Source organism: Anabrus simplex, chromosome 1 (assembly GCF_040414725.1).
Source record: "Anabrus simplex isolate iqAnaSimp1 chromosome 1, ASM4041472v1, whole genome shotgun sequence".
Classification (NCBI taxonomy): Eukaryota; Metazoa; Arthropoda; class Insecta; order Orthoptera; family Tettigoniidae; genus Anabrus; species Anabrus simplex.
In genome coordinates, this window is record NC_090265.1 from 757769796 (window position 1) to 757792514 (window position 22719).

The following is a 22719-nucleotide window of genomic DNA, read 5'->3' on the forward strand; positions in this document are numbered from 1 at the left end:
AGTACAGTGACTGTACTGCCATGTAGTCGCGAGTGGAGTACTGTGTGTATACTGCCGTGTAGTACCGAGTGGAGTACAGTGCCTGTACTGCCGTGTAGTACCGAGTGGAGTACTGTGTGCATACTGCCGTGTAGTACTGAGTGGAGTACAGTGCCTGTACTGCCGTGTAGTACCGAGTGGAGTACTGTGTGTATAGTGCCCTGTAGTACCGAGTGGAGTACAGTGCGTGTAGTGCCGTGTAGTACTGAGTGGAGTACTGTGCCAGTACTGCCGTGTAGTACCGAGTGGAGTACTCTGTGTATAGTGCCGTGTAGTACCGAGTGGAGTACTGTGTGCATACTGCCGTGTAGTACTGCGTGGAGTACAGTGCCTGTACTGCCGTGTAGTACCGAGTGGAGTACTGTGTGTATAGTGCCCTGTAGTACCGAGTGGAGTACAGTGCATGTACTGCCGTGTAGTACCGAGTGGAGTACTGTGTGTATAGTGCGGTGTAGTACCGAGTGGAGTACAGTGCATGTACTGCCGTGTAGTCATGAGTGGAGTACTGTGTGTATAGTGCCGTGTAGTACCGAGTGGAGTGCAGTGCCTGTATTGCCGTGTAGTACCGAGTGGAGTACTGTGTGTATAGTGCCGTGTAGTACCGAGTGGAGTGCTGTGTGCATACTGCCGTGTAGTACAGAGTGGAGTACAGTACCTGTACTGCCGTGAAATACCGAGTGGAGTACTGTGAGTATAGTGGCGTGTAGTACCGAGTGGAGTACAGTGCCTGTACTTTCGTGTAGTACTGAGTGGAGTAGAGTGCCTGTAGTGCCGTGTAGTCCCGAGTGGAGTACAGTGCCTCTACTGCCGTGTAGTTGTGAGTGGAGTACTGTGCCTGTACTGCCGTGTAGTACTGAGTGGAGTACTGTGTGTATAGTGCCGTGTAGTACCGAGTGGAGTACAGTGGGTGTACTGCCGTGTAGTACTGTGTGGAGTATAGTATCTGTACTGCCAAGTAGTACTGAGTGGAGTACAGTGCATGTACTGCCGTGTAGTCCCGAGTGGATTACAGTGCCTGTACTGCCGTGTAGTACTGAGTGGAGTACTGTGTGTATAGTGCCGTGTAGTACCGAGTGGAGTACCGTGCCTGTACTGCCGTGTAGTACTGAGTGGAGTACAGTGCCTGTACTGCCGTGTAGTACTGAGTGGAGTACAGTGCCTGTACTGCCGTGTAGTCCCGATTGGAGTACAGTGCCTGTACTGGCGTGTAGTACTGAGTGGAGTACTGTGCGTATAGTGCCGTGTAGTACCGAGTGGAGTAAAGTGCCTGTACTGCCGTGTAGTACTAAGTGGAGTACAGTGCCTGTACTGCCGTGTAGTACTGAGTAGAGTACAGTGCCTGTACTGCCGTGTAGTGCTGAGTGGAGTACAGTGCCTGTACTGCCGTGTAGTACTGAGTGGAGTACAGTGCCTGTACTGCCGTGTAGTACTGAGTGGACTACAGTGCCTGTACTGCCGTATAGTCCCGAGTGGAGTACTGTGTGTAAAGTGCCGTGTAGTACCGAGTGGAGTACAGTGCGTTTACTGCCGTGTAGTACTGAGTGGAGTACAGTGCCTGTAGTGCAGTGTAGTACTGTGTGGAGTACAGTGCCTGTACTGCCGTGTAGTCCCGAGTGGAGTACAGTGCTTGTACTGCCGTGTAGTACTGAGTGGAGTACTGTGTGTATAGTGCCGTGTAGTACCGAGTGGAGTACAGTGCCTGTACTGCCGTGTAGTACTGAATGGAGTACTGTGCCTGTACTGCCGTGTATTCCCGAATGGAGTACTGTGTGTATAGTGCCGTGTGGTACGGAGTGCAGTACAGTGCCTGTACTGCCGTGTAGTACTGAGTGGAGTACATTGCCTGTACTAACGTGTAGTCCCGAGTGGAGTACTGTGTGTATAGTGCAGTGTAGTACTGAGTGTTGTACAGCGCCTGTACTGTCGTGTAGTAATGAGTGGAGTACAGTGCCTGTACTCCCGTGTAGTCCCGAGTGGGCTACTGTGTGTATAGTGCCGTGTAGTACTGAGTAGAGTACAGTGCCTGTACTGCCGTGTAGTACTAAGTGGAGTACAGTGGCTGTACTGCCGTGTAGTCCCGAGTGTAGTAGTGTGTGTATAGTGCAGTGTAGTGCTGAGTGGTGTACAGTGCTTGTACTGCCGTGTAGTACTGAGTGGAGTACAGTGCCTGTACTGCCGTGTAGTACTGGGTGGAGTACAGTGCCTGTACTGCCGTGTAGTACCGAGTGGGGGACTCTGTGTATACTGCTGTGTAGTACCGAGTGGAGTACAGTGCCTGTACTGCCGTGTAGTACCGAGTGGAGTACTGTGTGTATAGTGCCGTGTAGTACCGAGTGGAGTACAGTGCGTGTACTGCCGTGTAGTACTGAGTGGAGTACTGTGCCAGTACTGCCGTGTAGTACCGAGTGGAGTACTGTGTGCATACTGCCGTGTAGTACTGAGTGGAGTATAGAGCCTGTACTGCCGTGTAGTACCGAGTGGGGACTCTGTGTATACTGCTGTGTAGTACCGAGTGGAGTACAGTGCCTGTACTGCCGTGTAGTACCGAGTGGAGTACTGTGTGTATAGTGCCGTGTAGTACCGAGTGGAGTACAGTGCGTGTACTGCCGTGTAGTACAGGGTGGAGTACAGTGCCTGTACTGCCGTGTAGTCCCCAGTGGAATACAGTTTGTGTAGTGCAGTGTAGTACTGAGTGGAGTGCAGTGCATGTACTGCCGTGTAGTACCGAGTGGAGTACTGTGTATAGTGCCGTGTAGTACCGAGTGGAGTACAGTGCCTGTACTGCGTGTAGTACCGAGTGGAGTACTGTGTGTATAGTGCCGTGTAGTACCGAGTGGAGTACAGTGCCTGTACTGCCGTGTAGTACCGAGTGGAGTACAGTGCGTATAGTGCCGTCTAGTACCGAGTGGAGTACAGTGTGTATATTGCCGTGTAGTACTGAGTGGAGTACAGTGTCTGTACTGCCGTGTAGTACCGAGTGGAGTACAGTGTGTATAGTGCCGTGTAGTACCGAGTGGTGTACTGTGCCTGTACTGCCGTGTAGAACTGAGTGGAGTACAGTGCCTGTACTGCTGTGTAGTACCGAGTGGAGTACAGTGTGTATAGTGCCGTGTAGTACTGAGTGGAGTACAGTGCCTGTACAGCCGTGTAGTACTGAGTGGAGTACAGTGCGTATAGTGCCGTCTAGTACCGAGTGGAGTACAGTGGGTATATTGCCGTGTAGTACTGAGTGGAGTACAGTGTCTGTACTGCCGTGTAGTACCGAGTGGAGTACAGTGTGTATAGTGCCGTGTAGTACCGAGTGGTGTACTGTGCCTGTACTGCCGTGTAGTACCGAGTGGGGGACTGTGTGTATACTGCCGTGTAGTACTGAGTATAGTACAGTGCCTGTACTGCCGTGTAGTACCGAGTGGAGTACTGTGTGCATACTGCCGTGTAGTACTGAGTGGAGTACAGTACCTGTACTGCCGTGTAGTACCGAGTGGGGGACTGTGTGTATACTGCCGTGTAGTACTGAGTGGAGTACAATGCCTGTACTGCCGTGTAGTACCGAGTGGGGGACTGTGTGTATACTGCCGTGTACTACTGAGTGGAGTACAGTGCCTGTACTGCCGTGTACTACCGAGTGGGGGACTGTGTGTATACTGCCGTGTAGTACTGAGTGGAGTACAGTGTGTATAGTGCAGTGTAGTGCTGAGTGGAGTACAGTGCCTGTACTGCCGTGTAGTACCGAGCGGATTATTGTGTGTATAGTGCAGTGTAGTGCTGAGTGGAGTACAGTACCTGTACTGCCGTGTAGTACTGAGTATAGTACAGTGCTTGTACTACCGTGTAGTACCGAGTGGGGGACTGTGTGTATACAGCCGTGTAGTACTGAGTGGAGTACAGTACCTGTACTGCCGAGTAGTCTGCAGTGGAGTACTGTGTGTATAGTGCAGTGTAGTGCTGAGTGGAGTACAGTACCTGTACTGCCGTGTAGTACCGAGTGGGGGAATGTGTGTATACTGCCGTGCAGTACTGAGTGGAGTACAGTGCCTGTACTGTCGTGTAGTACCGAGTGGGGGACTGTGTGTATACTGCCGTGTAGTACTGAGTGGAGTACAGTGCCTGTACTACCGTGTAGTCCCGAGTGGAGTGCTGTGTGCATACTGCCGTGTAGTACTGAGTGGAGTACAGTCCCTGTACTGCCGAGTAGTCCCGAGTGGAGTACAGTGTGTATAGTGCAGTGTAGTACTGAGTGGAGTACTGTGTGTATAGTGCAGTGTAGTACTGAGTGGAGTACAGTGCGTGTACTGCCGTGTAGTACCGAGTGGGGGACTGTGTGTATACTGCCGTGTAGTACTGAGTGGAGTACAGTGTGTATAGTGCCGTGTAGTACCGAGTGGGGGTTTGTGTGCATACTGCCGTGTAGTACTGAGTGGAGTACAGTGCCTGTACTGCTATGTTGTCCCGAGTGGAGTACTGTGTGTATATTGCCGTGTAGTACCGAGTGGAGTACAGTGCCTGTACTGCCATGTAGTACCGAGTGGAGTACTGTGTGCATACTGCCGTGTAGTACTTAGTGTAGTACAGTGCCTGTACTGCCGTGTAGTACCGAGTGGAGTACTGTATGTATAGTGCCGTGTAGTACCGAGTTTAGTACAGTGCATGTACTGCCGTGTATTACCGAGTGGAGTACTGTTTGTATAGTGCGGTGTAGTACCGAGTGGAGTACAGTGCATGTACTGCCGTGTAGTACCGAGTGGAGTACTGTGTGTATAGTGCCGTGTAGTACCGAGTGGAGTACAGTGCTTGTATTGCCGTGTAGTACCGAGTGGAGTACTGTGTGTATAGTGCAGTGTAGTACCGATTGGAGTACTGTGTGCATACTGCCGTGTAGTACTAGTGGAGTACAGTACCTGTACTGCCGTGTAGTACCGAGTGGAGTACTGTGTGTATAGTGCCGTGTAGTACCGAGTGGAGTACAGTGCCTGTACTGCCGTGTAGTACTGAGTGGAGTAGAATGCCTGTACTGCCGTGTAGTCCCGAGTGGAGTACAGTGCCTGTACTGCCGTGTAGTAGTGAGTGGAGTACTGTGCCTGTACTGCCGTGTAGTACTGAGTGGAGTATTGTGTGTATAGTGCCGTGTAGTACCGAGTGGAGTACAGTGGGTGTACTGCCGTTTAGTACTGAGTGGAGTACAGTGCCTGTACTGCCGTGTAGTTCCGAGTGGAGTAGAGTGCCTGTACTACCGTGTAGTACTGAGTTTAGTACTGTTTGTATAGTGCTGTGTAGTACCGAGTGGAGTACAGTGCCTGTACTGCCGTGTAGTCCCGAGTGGAGTACGGTGCATGTACTGTCGTGTAGTACCGAGTGGAGTACAATGAATGTACTGCCGTGTAGTACCGAGTGGAGTACTGTGTGCATACTGCCGGGTAGTACCGAGTGGAGTACAGTGCCTGTACTGCCGTGTAGCACCGAGTGGAGTACAGTGCCTGTACTGCCGTGTAGTACCGAGTGGAGTACTGTGTGCATACTGCCGTGTAGTACTGAGTGGAGTACAGTGCCTGTAATGCCGTGTACTACCGAGTGGAGTACTGTTTGTATAGTGCCGTGTAGTACCGACTGGAGTACTGTGTGTATAGTGCGGTGTAGTACCGAGTGGAGTACAGTGCATGTACTGCCGTGTAGTACCGAGTGGAGTACTGTGTGTATAGTGCCGTGTAGTACCGTGTGGAGTACAGTGCCTGTATTGCCGTGTAGTACCGAGTGGAGTACTGTGTGTATAGTGCCGTGTAGTACCGAGTGGAGTACAGTGCCTGTACTGCCGTGTAGTCCCGAGTGGAGTACAGTGCCTGTACTGCCGTGTAGTAGTGAGTGGAGTACTGTGCCTGTACTGCCGTGTAGTACTGAGTGGAGTACTGTGCCTGTACTGCCGTGTAGTACCGAGTGGAGTACAGTGGGTGTACTGCCGTATAGTACCGAGTGGAGTACTGTGTGTATAGTGCCGTGTAGTACCGAGTGGAGTACAGTGCCTGTATTGCCGTGTAGTACTGAGAAGAGTACAGTGCCTGTACTGCTATGTTGTCCCGAGTGGAGTACTGTGTGTATATTGCCGTGTAGTCCCGAGTGGAGTACAGTGCCTGTACTGCCGTGTAGTAGTGAGTGGAGTACTGTGCCTGTACTGCCGTGTAGTACTGAGTGGAGTACTGTGCCTGTACTGCCGTGTAGTACCGAGTGGAGTACAGTGGGTGTACTGCCGTGTAGTACTGAGTGGAATACAGTGCCTATACTGCCGTGTAGTACTGAGTGGGGTACAGTGCTTGTACTGCCGTGTAGCCCGAGTGGAGTACAATGCCTGTACTGCCGTGTAGTACTGAGTGGAATACAGTGCCTGTACTGCAGTGTAGTCCCGAGTGGAGTACAATGCCTGTACTGCCGTGTAGTACTGAGTGGAGTACTGTGTGTATAGTGCCGTGTCGTACCGAGTGGAGTACAGTGCCTGTACTGCCGTGTAGTACTGAGTGGAGTAGAGTGCCTGTAATGCCGTGTAGTACCGAGTGAAGTACTGTGTGTACAGTGCCGTTAGTACCGAGTGTAATACAGTGCCTGTACTGCCGTGTAGTACTGAGTGGTGTACAGTGCCTGTACTGCCGTGTAGTGCCGGGTGGAGTACAGTGCTTGTACTGCCGTGTAGTACTGAGTGAAGTACAGTGCCTGTACTGCCGTGTAGTGCCGAGTGGAGAACTGTGTGTATAGTGCAGTGTAGTACTGAGTGGAGTACAGTGCATTTACTGCCGTGTAGTACCGAGTGGAGTACAGTGCCTGTACTGCCGTGTAGTCCCTAGTGGAGTAATGTGTGTATAGTGCATTGTAGTACTCAGCGGAGTACTGTGTCTATAGTCCCGTGTAGTACTGAGTGGAGTACAGTGCCTGTACTGCCATGTAGTACCGATTGGAGTAGTGCGTCCATACTGCCGTCTAGTACTGTGTGGAGTACAGTGCCTGTACTGATGTGTAGTACTGGGTGGAATACAGTTCCTGTACTGCCGTGTAGTCCCGAGTGGAGTACAGTGTGTATAGTGCAGTGTAGTACTGAGTGGAGTACAGTGCATGTACTGCCGTGTAGTACCGAGTGGTGTACTGTGTGTATAGTGCCGTGTGGTACCGAGTGGAGTACCATGCCTGTACTGCCGTGTAGTACCGAGTGGAGTACTGTGTGTATAGTGCCGTGTAGTACCGAGTGGAGTACAGTGCCTGTACTGCGTGTAGTACCGAGTGGAGTACAGTGCCTGCCCTGCGTGTAGTAACGAGTGGAGCACAGTGTGTATAGTGCCGTCTAGTACCGAGTGGTGTACAGTGTGTATAGTGCCGTGCAGTACTGAGTGGAGTACAGGGCCTGTACTGCCGTGTAGTACCGAGTGGAGTACAGTGTGTATAGTGCCGTGTAGTACTGAGTGGAGTACATTGCCTGTACTGCCGTGTATGACTGAGTGGGGTACAGTGCCTGTACTGCCGTGTAGTACAGAGTGGGGGACTGTGTGTATACTGCCGTGTAGTACTGAGTATAGTACAGTGCCTGTACTGCCGTGTAGTACCGAGTGGAGTACTGTGTGTATACTGCCGTGTAGTACTGAGTGGAGTACAGTACCTGTACTGCCGTGTAGTACCGAGTTTGGGACTGTGTGTATACTGCCGTGTAGTACTGAGTGGAGTACAGTACCTGTACTGCCGAGTAGTCCCGAGTGGAGTACTGTGTGTATAGTGCAGTGTAGTGCTGAGTGGAGTATAGTACCTGTACCGCCGTGTAGTACCGAGTGGGGGACTGTGTGTATACTGCCGTGTAGTACTGAGTGGAGTACAGTCCCTGTACTGCCGTGTAGTACCGATTGGGGGACTGTGTATATACTGCCGTGTAGTACTGAGTGGAGTACATTGCCTGTACAGCCGTGTAGTCCCGAGTGGAGTACTGTGTGCATACTGCCGTGTAGTACTGATTGGAGTACGGTCCCTGTACTGCCGAGTAGTCCCGAGTGGAGTACAGTATGTATAGTGCAGTGTAGTACTGAGTGGAGTACTGTGTGTATAATGCAGTGTAGTACCGAGTGGAGTACTGTGTGCATAGTGCCGTATAGTCCTGAGTGGAGTACAGTGCCTGTACTGCCGTGTAGTACCGAGCGGAGTACTGTGTGTATAGTGCCGTGTAGTACCGAGTGGAGTCCAGTGCATGTACTGCCGTGTAGTACCGAGTGGAGTACTGTGTGTATAGTGCCGCGTAGTACCGAGTGGTGTACAGTGCCTGTACTGCCGTGTAGTACTGTGTGGAGTACAGTGCCTGAACTGCCGTGTAGTCCCGAGTGGAGTACAGTGCATGTACTCCCATGTAGTAGTGAGTGGAGTACTGTGCCTGTACTGCCATGTAGTACTGAGTGGTGTACTGTCTGTATAGTGCCGGGTAGTACCGGGTGGAGTACATTGGGTGTACTGCCGTGTAGTCCCGAGTGGAGTACTGTGTGTATAGTGCCGTGTAGTACCGAGTGGAGTACAGTGCCTGTAATGCGGTGTAGTACTGAGTGGAGTACATTGCCTGTACTGCCGTGTAGGACTGAGTGGAGTACAGTGCCTGTACTGCCGTGGAGTCCCGAGTGGAGTACAGTGCCTGTACTGCCGTGTAGTACTGAGTGGAGTACAGTGCCTGTACTGCCGTGTAGTACTGAGTGGGGTAATGTGTGTATAGTGCCGTGTAGAACCGAGTGGAGTACAGTGCCTGTACTGCCGTGTAGTACTGAGTGGAGTACAGTGCCTGTAATGCCGTGTAGTCCCGAATGGATTACTGTGTGCATAGTGCCGTGTAGTACCGAGTGGAGTACAGTGCCTGTACTGCCGTGGAGTACTGTGTGTATAGTGCCGTGTAGTACCGAGTGGAGTACATTGCCTGTAGTGCCGTGTAGTGCTAAGTGGAGTACAGTGCCTGTACTGCCGTGTAGTCCCGAGTGGAGCACTCTTTGTATAGTGCAGTGTAGTACTGAGTGGTGTACTCTACCTGTACTGCCATGTAGTACTGAGTGGAGTACAGTGCCTGTACTGCCGTGTAGTACCGAGTGGAGTACTGTGTGTATAGTGCCGTGTAGTACCGAGTGGAGTACAGTGCATGTACTGCCGTGTAGTACCGAGTGGAGTACTGTGTGTATAGTGCCGCGTAGTACCGAGTGGTGTACAGTGCCTGTACTGCCGTGTAGTACTGTGTGGAGTACAGTGCCTGAACTGCCGTGTAGTCCCGAGTGGAGTACAGTGCATGTACTGCCATGTAGTAGTGAGTGGAGTACTGTGCCTGTACTGCCGTGTAGTACTGAGTGGTGTACTGTGTGTATAGTGCCGGGTAGTACCGGGTGGAGTACATTGGGTGTACTGCCGTGTAGTCCCGTGTGGAGTACTGTGTGTATAGTGCCGTGTAGTACCGAGTGGAGTACAGTGCCTGTACTGCGGTGTAGTAGTGAGTGGAGTACAGTGCCTGTACTGCCGTGTAGGACTGAGTGGAGTACAGTGCCTGTACTGCCGTGTAGTCCCGAGTGGAGTACAGTGCCTGTACTGCCGTGTAGTACTGAGTGGAGTACAGTGCCTGTACTGCCGTGTAGTCCCGAATGGAGTACTGTGTGTATAGTGCCGTGTAGTACCGAATGGAGTACAGTGCCTGTACTGCCGTGTAGTACTGAGTGGGGTAATGTGTGTATAGTGCCGTGTAGTACGGAGTGGAGTACAGTGCCTGTACTGCCGTGTAGTACTGAGTGGAGTACAGTGCCTGTAATGCCGTGTAGTCCCGAATGGATTACTGTGTGCATAGTGCCGTGTAGTACCGAGTGGAGTACAGTGCCTGTACTGCCGTGTAGTACTGAACGGAGTACAGTGCCTGTACTGCCGTGTAGTCCGGAGTGGAGTACAGTGCCTGTACTGCCGTGTAGTCCCGAGTGGAGTACTGTGTGTATAGTGCCGTGTAGTACCGAGTGGAGTACATTGCATGTACTGCCGTGTAGTGCTAAGTGGAGTACAGTGCCTGTACTGCCGTGTAGTCCCGAGTGGAGTACTCTGTGTATAGTGCAGTGTAGTACTGAGTGGTGTACTCTACCTGTACTGCCGTGTAGTACTGAGTGGAGTACAGTGCTTCTACTGCCGGGTAGTACTGGGTGGAGTACAGTGCCTGTACTGCCGTGTAGTACCGAGTGGGGGACTGTGTGTATACTTCCGTGTAGTTCCGAGTGGAGTACAGTGCCTGTACTTCCGTGTAGTACCGAGTGGAATACAGTGTGTATAGTGCCCTGTAGTACCGAGTGGAGTACTGTGTGCATACTGCCGTGTAGTACTGAGTGGAGTACTGTGCCTGTACTGCCGTGTAGTACCGAGTGGAGTACTGTGTGTAAGGTGCCGTGTAGTACCGAGTGGAGTACAGTGGGTGTATGCCGTGTAGTACTGTGTGGAGTACAGTGCCTGAACTGCCGTGCAGTACTGAGTGGAGTACAGTGCCTGTACTGCCGTGTAGTCCAGTTTGGAGTACAGTGCCTGTACTGCCGTGTAGTACTGAGTGGAGTACTGTGTGTATAGTGCCGTGTAGTACCGAGTGGAGTACAGTGCCTCTACTGCCGTGTAGTACTGAGTGGAGTACAGTGCCTGCACTGCCGTGTAGTACTGAGTGGAGTACAGTGCCTGTACTGCCGTGTAGTACTGAGTGGAGTACTGTGTGTATAGTGCCGTGAAGTACCGAGTGGAGTACAGTGCCTGTACTGCCGTGTAGTACTGAGTGGAGTACAGTGCCTGTACTGCCGTGTAGTCCCGAGTGGAGTAGAATGCCTGTACTGCCGTGTAGTACTGAGTGGAGTACTGTGCCTGTACTGCCGTGTAGTACTGAGTGGAGTACAGTGGGTGTACTGCCGTGTAGTACTGAGTGGAGTACAGTGCCTATACTGCCGTGTAGTACTGAGTGGGGTACAGTGCTTGTACTGCCGTGTAGCCCGAGTGGAGTACAGTGCCTGTACTGCCGTGTAGTACTGAGTGGAGTACAGTGCCTGTACTGCCGTGTAGTCCCGAGTGGAGTACAATGCCTGTACTGCCGTGTAGTACTGAGTGGAGTACTGTGTGTATAGTGCCGTGTCGTACCGAGTGGAGTACAGTGCCTGTACTGCCGTGTAGTACAGAGTGGAGTACAGTGCCTGTATTGCCGTGTAGTAAAGAGTGGAGTACTGTGTGTACAGTGCCATGTAGTACCGAGTGGAGTACTGTGTGCATACTGCCGTGTAGTACTGCGTGGAGTACAGTACCTGTACTGCGGTGTAGTACCAAGTGGAGTACTCTGTGTATAGTGCCGTGTAGTACCGAGTGGAGTAGAGTGCCTGTACTGCCGTGTAGGACTGAGTGGAGTACAGTGCCTGAACTGCCGTGAAGTACTGAGTGGAGTACAGTGCCTGTACTGCCGTGTAGTCCCGAGTGGAGTACAGTGCCTGTACTGCCGTGTAGTACTGAGTGGAGTACAGTGCCTGTACTGCCGTGTAGTAGTGAGTGGAGTACTGTGCCTGTACTGCCGTGTAGTACTGGGTGGAGTACTGTGTGTATAGTGCCGTGTAGTACCGAGTGGAGTACAGTGGGTGTATGCCGTGTAGTACTGTGTGGAGTACAGTGCCTGAACTGCCGTGCAGTACTGAGTGGAGTACAGTGCCTGTACTGCCGTGTAGTCCAGAGTGGAGTACAGTGCCTGTACTGCCGTGTAGTACTGAGTGGAGTACTGTGTGTATAGTGCCGTGTAGTACCGAGTGGAGTACAGTGCCTGTACTTCCGTGTAGTACCGAGTGGAATACAGTGTGTATAGTGCCGTGTAGTACCGAGTGGAGTACTGTGTGCATACTGCCGTGTAGTACTGAGTGGAGTACAGTTCCTGTAATGCCGTGTAGTACCGAGTGGAGTACTGTTTGTATAGTGCCGTGTAGTACCGACTGGAGTACTGTGTGTATAGTGCGGTGTAGTACCGAGTGGAGTACAGTGCATGTACTGCCGTGTAGTACCGAGTGGAGTACTGTGTGTATAGTGCCGTGTAGTACCGTGTGGAGTACAGTGCCTGTATTGCCGTGTAGTACCGAGTGGAGTACTGTGTGTATAGTGCCTTGTAGTACCGAGTGGAGTACAGTGCCTGTACTGCCGTGTAGTCCCGAGTGGAGTACAGTGCCTGTACTGCCTTGTAGTCCCTAGTGGAGTAATGTGTGTATAGTGCATTGTAGTACTCAGTGGAGTACTGTGTCTATAGTCCCGTGTAGTACTGAGTGGAGTACAGTGCCTGTACTGCCATGTAGTACCGATTGGAGTAGTGCGTCCATACTGCCGTCTAGTACTGCGTGGAGTACAGTGCCTGTACTGATGTGTAGTAGTGAGTGGAGTACTGTGCCTGTACTGCCGTGTAGTACTGAGTGGAGTACTGTGCCTGTACTGCCGTGTAGTACCGAGTGGAGTACAGTGGGTGTACTGCCGTGTAGTACTGAGTGGAATACAGTGCCTATACTGCCGTGTAGTACTGAGTGGGGTACAGTGCTTGTACTGCCGTGTAGCACGAGTGGAGTACAATGCCTGTACTGCCGTGTAGTACTGAGTGGAGTACAGTGCCTGTACTGCCGTGTAGTCCCGAGTGGAGTACAATGCCTGTACTGCCGTGTAGTACTGAGTGGAGTACTGTGTGTATAGTGCCGTGTCGTACCGAGTGGAGTACAGTGCCTGTACTGCCGTGTAGTACTGAGTGGAGTAGAGTGCCTGTAATGCCGTGTAGTACCGAGTGAAGTACTGTGTGTATAGTGCCGTTAGTACCGAGTGTAATACAGTGCCTGTACTGCCGTGTAGTACTGAGTGGTGTACAGTGCCTGTACTGCCGTGTAGTGCCGGGTGGAGTACAGTGCTTGTACTGCCGTGTAGTACTGAGTGAAGTACAGTGCCTGTACTGCCGTGTAGTGCCGAGTGGAGAACTGTGTGTATAGTGCAGTGTAGTACTGAGTGGAGTACAGTGCATTTACTGCCGTGTAGTACCGAGTGGAGTACAGTGCCTGTACTGCCTTGTAGTCCCTAGTGGAGTAATGTGTGTATAGTGCATTGTAGTACTCAGTGGAGTACTGTGTCTATAGTCCCGTGTAGTACTGAGTGGAGTACAGTGCCTGTACTGCCATGTAGTACCGATTGGAGTAGTGCGTCCATACTGCCGTCTAGTACTGCGTGGAGTACAGTGCCTGTACTGATGTGTAGTACTGGGTGGAATACAGTTCCTGTACTGCCGTGTAGTCCCGAGTGGAGTACAGTGTGTATAGTGCAGTGTAGTACTGAGTGGAGTACAGTGCATGTACTGCCGTGTAGTACCGAGTGGTGTACTGTGTGTATAGTGCCGTGTGGTACCGAGTGGAGTACCATGCCTGTACTGCCGTGTAGTACCGAGTGGAGTACTGTGTGTATAGTGCCGTGTAGTACCGAGTGGAGTACAGTGCCTGTACTGCGTGTAGTACCGAGTGGAGTACAGTGCCTGCCCTGCGTGTAGTAACGAGTGGAGCACAGTGTGTATAGTGCCGTCTAGTACCGAGTGGTGTACAGTGTGTATAGTGCCGTGTAGTACTGAGTGGAGTACAGGGCCTGTACTGCCGTGTAGTACCGAGTGGAGTACAGTGTGTATAGTGCCGTGTAGTACTGAGTGGAGTACATTGCCTGTACTGCCGTGTATGACTGAGTGGGGTACAGTGCCTGTACTGCCGTGTAGTACAGAGTGGGGGACTGTGTGTATACTGCCGTGTAGTACTGAGTATAGTACAGTGCCTGTACTGCCGTGTAGTACCGAGTGGAGTACAGTGCCTGTACTGCCGTGTAGTACTGAGTGGAGTACAGTGCCTGTACTGCCGTGTAGTAGTGAGTGGAGTACTGTGCCTGTACTGCCGTGTAGTACTGGGTGGAGTACTGTGTGTATAGTGCCGTGTAGTACCGAGTGGAGTACAGTGGGTGTATGCCGTGTAGTACTGTGTGGAGTACAGTGCCTGAACTGCCGTGCAGTACTGAGTGGAGTACAGTGCCTGTACTGCCGTGTAGTCCAGAGTGGAGTACAGTGCCTGTACTGCCGTGTAGTACTGAGTGGAGTACTGTGTGTATAGTGCCGTGTAGTACCGAGTGGAGTACAGTGCCTCTACTGCCGTGTAGTACTGAGTGGAGTACAGTGCCTGTACTGCCGTGTAGTACTGAGTGGAGTACAGTGCCTGTACTGCCGTGTAGTACTGAGTGGAGTACTGTGTGTATAGTGCCGTGAAGTACCGAGTGGAGTACAGTGCCTGTACTGCCGTGTAGTACTGAGGGGAGTACAGTGCCTGTACTGCCGTGTAGTACTGAGTGGAGTACAGTGCCTGTACTGCCGTGTAGTCCCGAATGGAGTACTGTGTGTATAGTGCCGTGTAGTACCGAGTGGAGTACAGTGCCTGTACTGCCGTGTAGTACCGAGTGGAGTACTGTGTGTATAGTGCTGTGTAGTACCGAGTGGACTACAGTGCCTGTACTGCCGTGTAGTACTGAGTGGAGTACAGTGCCTGTAATGCCGTGTAGTACCGAGTGGAGTACTGTGTGTGTAGTGCCGTGTAGTACCGAGTGGAGTACTGTGTGCATACTGCCGTGTAGTACTGAGTGGAGTACAGTGCCTGTACTGCCGTGTAGTACCGAGTGGAGTACTGTGTGTAAGGTGCCGTGTAGTACCGAGTGGAGTACGGTGCATGTACTGCCGTGTAGTACCGAGTGGAGTACTGTGTGTATAGTGCGGTGTAGTACCGAGTGGAGTACAGTGCCTGTACTGCTGTGTAGTACCGAGTGGAGTACAGTGCCTGTACTGCCATGTAGTCCCGTGTGGAGTACTGTGTGCATACTGCCGTGTAGTACTGAGTGGAGTACAGTGCCTGTACTGCCGTGTAGTACCGAGTGGAGTACTGTGTGTATAGTGCCATGTAGTGCCGAGTGGAGTACAGTGCCTGTACTGCCGTGTAGTACCGAGTGCAGTACAGTGTGTATAGTGCCGTGTTGTACAGAGTGGATTACAGTGCCTGTACTGCCCTGTAGTACTGAGTGGAGTACATTGCCTGTACTGCCGTGTAGTACCGAGTGGAGTACAGTGTGTATAGTGCCGTCTAGTACCGAGTGGAATACAGTGTGTATAGTGCCGTGTAGTACTGAGTGGAGTACAGTACCTGTACTGCCGTGTAGTACCGAGTGGAGTACAGTGTGTATAGTGCCGTGTAGTACAGAGTGGAGTACAGTGCCTGTACTGCCGTGTAGTACTGAGTGGACTACATTGCCTGTACTGCCGTGTAGTACCGAATGGAGTACAGTGTGTATAGTGCCGTGTAGTACTGAGTGGGGTACAGTGCCTGTACTGCCGTGTAGTACCGAGTGGGGGAATGTGTGTATACTGCCGTGTAGTACTGAGTATAGTACAGTGCCTGTACTGCCGTGGAGTACCGAGTGGAGTACTGTGTGCATACTGCCGTGTAGTACTGAGTGGAGTACAGTACCTGTACTGCCGTGTAGTACCGAGTGGGGGACTGTGTGTATACTGCCGTGTAGTACTGAGTGGAGTACAGTGCCTGTACTACCGTGTAGTACCGAGTGGGGGACAGTGTGTATACTGCCGTGTAGTACTGAGTGGAGTACAGTGCCTGTACTGCCGTGTAGAACCGAGTGGAGTACGGTGCATGTACTGTCGTGTAGTACCGAGTGGAGTACAATGCCTGTACTGCCGAGTAGTACCGAGTGGAGTACTGTGTGCATACAGCCGTGTAGTAACGAGTGGAGTACAGTGCCTGTACTGCCGTGTAGTACCGAGTGGAGTACAGTGCCTGTACTGCCGTGTAGTACCGAGTGGAGTACTGTGTGCATACTGCCGTGTAGTACTGAGTGGAGTACAGTGCCTGTAATGCCGTGTAGTACCGAGTGGAGTACTGTGAGTATAGTGGCGTGTAGTACCGAGTGGAGTACAGTGCCTGTACTTTCGTGTAGTACTGAGTGGAGTAGAGTGCCTGTAGTGCCGTGTAGTCCCGAGTGGAGTACAGTGCCTCTACTGCCGTGTAGTTGTGAGTGGAGTACTGTGCCTGTACTGCCGTGTAGTACTGAGTGGAGTACTGTGTGTATAGTGCCGTGTAGTACCGAGTGGAGTACAGTGGGTGTACTGCCGTGTAGTACTGTGTGGAGTATAGTATCTGTACTGCCAAGTAGTACTGAGTGGAGTACAGTGCATGTACTGCCGTGTAGTCCCGAGTGGATTACAGTGCCTGTACTGCCGTGTAGTACTGAGTGGAGTACTGTGTGTATAGTGCCGTGTAGTACCGAGTGGAGTACCGTGCCTGTACTGCCGTGTAGTACTGAGTGGAGTACAGTGCCTGTACTGCCGTGTAGTACTGAGTGGAGTACAGTGCCTGTACTGCCGTGTAGTCCCGATTGGAGTACAGTGCCTGTACTGGCGTGTAGTACTGAGTGGAGTACTGTGCGTATAGTGCCGTGTAGTACCGAGTGGAGTAAAGTGCCTGTACTGCCGTGTAGTACTAAGTGGAGTACAGTGCCTGTACTGCCGTGTAGTACTGAGTAGAGTACAGTGCCTGTACTGCCGTGTAGTACTGAGTGGAGTACAGTGCCTGTACTGCCGTGTAGTACTGAGTGGAGTACAGTGCCTGTACTGCCGTGTAGTACTGAGTGGACTACAGTGCCTGTACTGCCGTATAGTCCCGAGTGGAGTACTGTGTGTAAAGTGCCGTGTAGTACCGAGTGGAGTACAGTGCGTTTACTGCCGTGTAGTAATGAGTGGAGTACAGTGCCTGTAGTGCAGTGTAGTACTGTGTGGAGTACAGTGCCTGTACTGCCGTGTAGTCCCGAGTGGAGTACAGTGCTTGTACTGCCGTGTAGTACTGAGTGGAGTACTGTGTGTATAGTGCCGTGTAGTACCGAGTGGAGTACAGTGCCTGTACTGCCGTGTAGTACTGAATGGAGTACTGTGCCTGTACTGCCGTGTATTCCCGAATGGAGTACTGTGTGTATAGTGCCGTGTGGTACGGAGTGCAGTACAGTGCCTGTACTGCCGTGTAGTACTGAGTGGAGTACATTGCCTGTACTAACGTGTAGTCCCGAGTGGAGTACTGTGTGTATAGTGCAGTGTAGTACTGAGTGTTGTACAGTGCCTGTACTGTCGTGTAGTAATGAGTGGAGTACAGTGCCTGTACTCCCGTGTAGTCCCGAGTGGACTACTGTGTGTATAGTGCCGTGTAGTACTGAGTAGAGTACAGTGCCTGTACTGCCGTGTAGTACCAAGTGGAGTACAGTGGCTGTACTGCCGTGTAGTCCCGAGTGTAGTAGTGTGTGTATAGTGCAGTGTAGTGCTGAGTGGTGTACAGTGCTTGTACTGCCGTGTAGTACTGAGTGGAGTACAGTGCCTGTACTGCCGTGTAGTACTGGGTGGAGTACAGTGCCTGTACTGCCGTGTAGTACCGAGTGGGGGACTCTGTGTATACTGCTGTGTAGTACCGAGTGGAGTACAGTGCCTGTACTGCCGTGTAGTACCGAGTGGAGTACTGTGTGTAGAGTGCCGTGTAGTACCGAGTGGAGTACAGTGCGTGTACTGCCGTGTAGTACTGAGTGGAGTACTGTGCCAGTACTGCCGTGTAGTACCGAGTGGAGTACTGTGTGCATACTGCCTTGTAGTACTGAGTGGAGTATAGAGCCTGTACTGCCGTGTAGTACCGAGCGGGGACTCTGTGTATACTGCTGTGTAGTACCGAGTGGAGTACAGTGCCTGTACTGCCGTGTAGTACCGAGTGGAGTACTGTGTGTATAGTGCCGTGTAGTACCGAGTGGAGTACAGTGCGTGTACTGCCGTGTAGTACAGGGTGGAGTACAGTGCCTGTACTGCCGTGTAGTCCCCAGTGGAATACAGTTTGTGTAGTGCAGTGTAGTACTGAGTGGAGTGCAGTGCATGTACTGCCGTGTAGTACCGAGTGGAGTACTGTGTATAGTGCCGTGTAGTACCGAGTGGAGTACAGTGCCTGTACTGCGTGTAGTACCGAGTGGAGTACTGTGTGTATAGTGCCGTGTAGTACCGAGTGGAGTACAGTGCCTGTACTGCCGTGTAGTACCGAGTGGAGTACAGTGCGTATAGTGCCGTCTAGTACCGAGTGGAGTACAGTGTGTATATTGCCGTGTAGTACTGAGTGGAGTACAGTGTCTGTACTGCCGTGTAGTACCGAGTGGAGTACAGTGTGTATAGTGCCGTGTAGTACCGAGTGGTGTACTGTGCCTGTACTGCCGTGTAGAACTGAGTGGAGTACAGTGCCTGTACTGCTGTGTAGTACCGAGTGGAGTACAGTGTGTATAGTGCCGTGTAGTACTGAGTGGAGTACAGTGCCTGTACAGCCGTGTAGTACTGAGTGGAGTACAGTGCGTATAGTGCCGTCTAGTACCGAGTGGAGTACAGTGTGTATATTGCCGTGTAGTACTGAGTGGAGTACAGTGTCTGTACTGCCGTGTAGTACCGAGTGGAGTACAGTGTGTATAGTGCCGTGTAGTACCGAGTGGTGTACTGTGCCTGTACTGCCGTGTAGTACCGAGTGGGGGACTGTGTGTATACTGCCGTGTAGTACTGAGTATAGTACAGTGCCTGTACTGCCGTGTAGTACCGAGTGGAGTACTGTGTGCATACTGCCGTGTAGTACTGAGTGGAGTACAGTACCTGTACTGCCGTGTAGTACCGAGTGGGGGACTGTGTGTATACTGCCGTGTAGTACTGAGTGGAGTACAATGCCTGTACTGCCGTGTAGTACCGAGTGGGGGACTGTGTGTATACTGCCGTGTACTACTGAGTGGAGTACAGTGCCTGTACTGCCGTGTACTACCGAGTGGGGGACTGTGTGTATACTGCCGTGTAGTACTGAGTGGAGTACAGTGTGTATAGTGCAGTGTAGTGCTGAGTGGAGTACAGTGCCTGTACTGCCGTGTAGTACCGAGCGGATTATTGTGTGTATAGTGCAGTGTAGTGCTGAGTGGAGTACAGTACCTGTACTGCCGTGTAGTACTGAGTATAGTACAGTGCTTGTACTACCGTGTAGTACCGAGTGGGGGACTGTGTGTATACAGCCGTGTAGTACTGAGTGGAGTACAGTACCTGTACTGCCGAGTAGTCTGCAGTGGAGTACTGTGTGTATAGTGCAGTGTAGTGCTGAGTGGAGTACAGTACCTGTACTGCCGTGTAGTACCGAGTGGGGGAATGTGTGTATACTGCCGTGCAGTACTGAGTGGAGTACAGTGCCTGTACTGTCGTGTAGTACCGAGTGGGGGACTGTGTGTATACTGCCGTGTAGTACTGAGTGGAGTACAGTGCCTGTACTACCGTGTAGTCCCGAGTGGAGTGCTGTGTGCATACTGCCGTGTAGTACTGAGTGGAGTACAGTCCCTGTACTGCCGAGTAGTCCCGAGTGGAGTACAGTGTGTATAGTGCAGTGTAGTACTGAGTGGAGTACTGTGTGTATAGTGCAGTGTAGTACTGAGTGGAGTACAGTGCGTGTACTGCCGTGTAGTACCGAGTGGGGGACTGTGTGTATACTGCCGTGTAGTACTGAGTGGAGTACAGTGTGTATAGTGCCGTGTAGTACCGAGTGGGGGTTTGTGTGCATACTGCCGTGTAGTACTGAGTGGAGTACAGTGCCTGTACTGCTATGTTGTCCCGAGTGGAGTACTGTGTGTATATTGCCGTGTAGTACCGAGTGGAGTACAGTGCCTGTACTGCCATGTAGTACCGAGTGGAGTACTGTGTGCATACTGCCGTGTAGTACGGAGAGGAGTAGAGTGCCTATACTGCCGTGTAGTACCGATTGGAGTACTGTGTGGATAGTGCCGTGTAGTACCGAGTGGAGTACTGTGTGCATACTGCCGTGTAGTACTTAGTGTAGTACAGTGCCTGTACTGCCGTGTAGTACCGAGTGGAGTACTGTATGTATAGTGCCGTGTAGTACCGAGTTTAGTACAGTGCATGTACTGCCGTGTATTACCGAGTGGAGTACTGTTTGTATAGTGCGGTGTAGTACCGAGTGGAGTACAGTGCATGTACTGCCGTGTAGTACCGAGTGGAGTACTGTGTGTATAGTGCCGTGTAGTACCGAGTGGAGTACAGTGCTTGTATTGCCGTGTAGTACCGAGTGGAGTACTGTGTGTATAGTGCAGTGTAGTACCGATTGGAGTACTGTGTGCATACTGCCGTGTAGTACTAGTGGAGTACAGTACCTGTACTGCCGTGTAGTACCGAGTGGAGTACTGTGTGTATAGTGCCGTGTAGTACCGAGTGGAGTACAGTGCCTGTACTGCCGTGTAGTACTGAGTGGAGTAGAATGCCTGTACTGCCGTGTAGTCCCGAGTGGAGTACAGTGCCTGTACTGCCGTGTAGTAGTGAGTGGAGTACTGTGCCTGTACTGCCGTGTAGTACTGAGTGGAGTACTGTGTGTATAGTGCCGTGTAGTACCGAGTGGAGTACAGTGGGTGTACTGCCGTTTAGTACTGAGTGGAGTACAGTGCCTGTACTGCCGTGTAGTTCCGAGTGGAGTAGAGTGCCTGTACTACCGTGTAGTACTGAGTTTAGTACTGTCTGTATAGTGTTGTGTAGTACCGAGTGGAGTACAGTGCCTGTACTGCCGTGTAGTCCCGAGTGGAGTACGGTGCATGTACTGTCGTGTAGTACCGAGTGGAGTACAATGAATGTACTGCCGTGTAGTACCGAGTGGAGTACTGTGTGCATACTGCCGGGTAGTACCGAGTGGAGTACAGTGCCTGTACTGCCGTGTAGCACCGAGTGGAGTACAGTGCCTGTACTGCCGTGTAGTACCGAGTGGAGTACTGTGTGCATACTGCCGTGTAGTACTGAGTGGAGTACAGTGCCTGTAATGCCGTGTACTACCGAGTGGAGTACTGTTTGTATAGTGCCGTGTAGTACCGACTGGAGTACTGTGTGTATAGTGCGGTGTAGTACCGAGTGGAGTACAGTGCATGTACTGCCGTGTAGTACCGAGTGGAGTACTGTGTGTATAGTGCCGTGTAGTACCGTGTGGAGTACAGTGCCTGTATTGCCGTGTAGTACCGAGTGGAGTACTGTGTGTATAGTGCCGTGTAGTACCGAGTGGAGTACAGTGCCTGTACTGCCGTGTAGTCCCGAGTGGAGTACAGTGCCTGTACTGCCGTGTAGTAGTGAGTGGAGTACTGTGCCTGTACTGCCGTGTAGTACTGAGTGGAGTACTGTGCCTGTACTGCCGTGTAGTACCGAGTGGAGTACAGTGGGTGTACTGCCGTATAGTACCGAGTGGAGTACTGTGTGTATAGTGCCGTGTAGTACCGAGTGGAGTACAGTGCCTGTATTGCCGTGTAGTACTGAGAAGAGTACAGTGCCTGTACTGCTATGTTGTCCCGAGTGGTGTACTGTGTGTATATTGCCGTGTAGTACCGAGTGGAGTACAGTGCCTGTACTGCCATGTAGTACCGAGTGGAGTACTGTGTGCATACTGCCGTGTAGTACGGAGAGGAGTAGAGTGCCTATACTGCCGTGTAGTACCGATTGGAGTACTGTGTGGATAGTGCCGTGTAGTACCGAGTGGAGTACTGTGTGCATACTGCCGTGTAGTACTTAGTGTAGTACAGTGCCTGTACTGCCGTGTAGTACCGTGTGGAGTACTGTATGTATAGTGCCGTGTAGTACCGAGTTTAGTACAGTGCATGTACTGCCGTGTATTACCGAGTGGAGTACTGTTTGTATAGTGCGGTGTAGTACCGAGTGGAGTACAGTGCATGTACTGCCGTGTAGTACCGAGTGGAGTACTGTGTGTATAGTGCCGTGTAGTACCGAGTGGAGTACAGTGCCTGTATTGCCGTGTAGTACCGAGTGGAGTACTGTGTGTACAGTGCAGTGTAGCACCGATTGGAGTACTGTGTGCATACTGCCGTGTAGTACTAGTGGAGTACAGTACCTGTACTGCCGTGTAGTACCGAGTGGAGTATTGTGTGTATAGTGCCGTGTAGTACCGAGTGGAGTACAGTGCCTGTACTGCCGTGTAGTACTGAGTGGAGTAGAATGCCTGTACTGCCGTGTAGTCCCGAGTGGAGTACAGTGCCTGTACTGCCGTGTAGTAGTGAGTGGAGTACTGTGCCTGTACTGCCGTGTAGTACTGAGTGGAGTACTGTGTGTATAGTGCCGTGTAGTACCGAGTGGAGTACAGTGGGTGTACTGCCGTGTAGTACTGAGTGGAGTACAGTGCCTGTACTGCCGTGTAGTTCCGAGTGGAGTAGAGTGCCTGTACTACCGTGTAGTACTGAGTTTAGTACTGTTTGTATAGTGCTGTGTAGTACCGAGTGGAGTACAGTGCCTGTACTGCCGTGTAGTCCCGTGTGGAGTACGGTGCATGTACTGTCGTGTAGTACCGAGTGGAGTACAATGCCTGTACTGCCGTGTAGTACCGAGTGGAGTACTGTGTGCATACTGCCGGGTAGTACCGAGTGGAGTACAGTGCCTGTACTGCCGTGTAGCACCGAGTGGAGTACAGTGCCTGTACTGCCGTGTAGTACCGAGTGGAGTACTGTGTGCATACTGCCGTGTAGTACTGAGTGGAGTACAGTGCCTGTAATGCCGTGTAGTACCGAGTGGAG